The 1165-nt window shown below is 44.1% G+C and overlaps 1 pseudogene; it reads right to left on the reverse strand.

Annotated features, from left to right (window-relative positions):
• Positions 1–215: 215 nt before the first annotated feature.
• On the reverse strand, positions 216–724 carry LOC142441405 (olfactory receptor 12D1-like; annotated as a pseudogene).
• Positions 725–1165: the final 441 nt, after the last annotated feature.

A 1165-nucleotide genomic window follows, 5' to 3' on the forward strand; every position in this document is an offset into this window, starting at 1 on the left:
GCTCCATCAGCATAGCTCCATGTGTCTTGTCAGCAGGAAAATGAAGCAAAGAAATGTGTGTCCCACCTCATAGAAGGAAGAATGGAGTCCACAGAATCTTCAGGAGAAGGTTATGCCCACAATGTTACCTGTACAGTAGTTACATAATCTGGTGTCAATTTGGGCCTTGAGAGGATTAAGAAGGGTTGGGGTCTACTCTGTCAATCATATCATAGTCAATGAGGTTTCTTTGTGGGCATGGCCTTCCCTATGGAGTGCATCAGGGCATTGGAAAATCCAATGACTCAGACAGTGCCGGCCATCTGGGCACAGCGCTGATGATTCATGTTGAGAGTGTAACGAAGTGGCTTGCAGATGGCAGCAAAATGGTTAAGGGCCATCATGGCCAACAACATGGCCTCTGTGCTGCCCAGGAAGTGAAAAAAATGAAGCTGGCTGATGCATCCCACAAAGGAGATGGCTTTGTTTGCAGAGATGAGATTCTCCAGCATCTTTGGCAGTGTTACGGTGGAGTAGCAGATATCTGGACACGACAGGTTTCCCAGAAAGAAATACATAGGTGAATGAAATTTGGGATCACAGATGACAGTCATCAGGATAGCTCCATTCCCAGCCACAATGATAAAGTAGCTGGTGTGGAAAACCACGAAGAGAAAGGGCCACAGTTCTTGGATATCTGTCAGTCCAGGAGGAGAAATTCAGTGACTTAGGAATGGTTTGACATCACTGAGAAAGGAAGATAAGATAATGCATGGAATCTTGTCTATAACAAGAAGCATAATCTCTAGCAGCCCAGAATTTTCTCACACAGAAATAAAATATTTTGAGGGCAAATATAATTGCTTTTCCACCCCATGTTTGTCAGTTTTTTGGCCTTTGGTGGTTTTTGTGTTGCTGTGATGTTGGACGTCACGTCACTGGTATTTGCAATATTAGCAGGGTCACCCATGGTGAACACGCTTCAGCTGAGCTTTGGGGATAAGATAACATGATGAAGGAATATGAAGTTGTTTACTTCTGGAGGATGAATGGACAGAAATCATTTTTCATAGCTGCAGACCATGGTTGGATGTCATTCAGAAGATTTGCACCTCCATTATGGATTCAATTTTAACAAGTGTGCGGAAGGCACAGGAGTGGCAGTGTTTGTTCTGTTGTACACCGG

This window comes from Tenrec ecaudatus, chromosome 1, assembly GCF_050624435.1.
Source record: "Tenrec ecaudatus isolate mTenEca1 chromosome 1, mTenEca1.hap1, whole genome shotgun sequence".
NCBI classification, from domain to species: domain Eukaryota; kingdom Metazoa; phylum Chordata; class Mammalia; order Afrosoricida; family Tenrecidae; genus Tenrec; species Tenrec ecaudatus.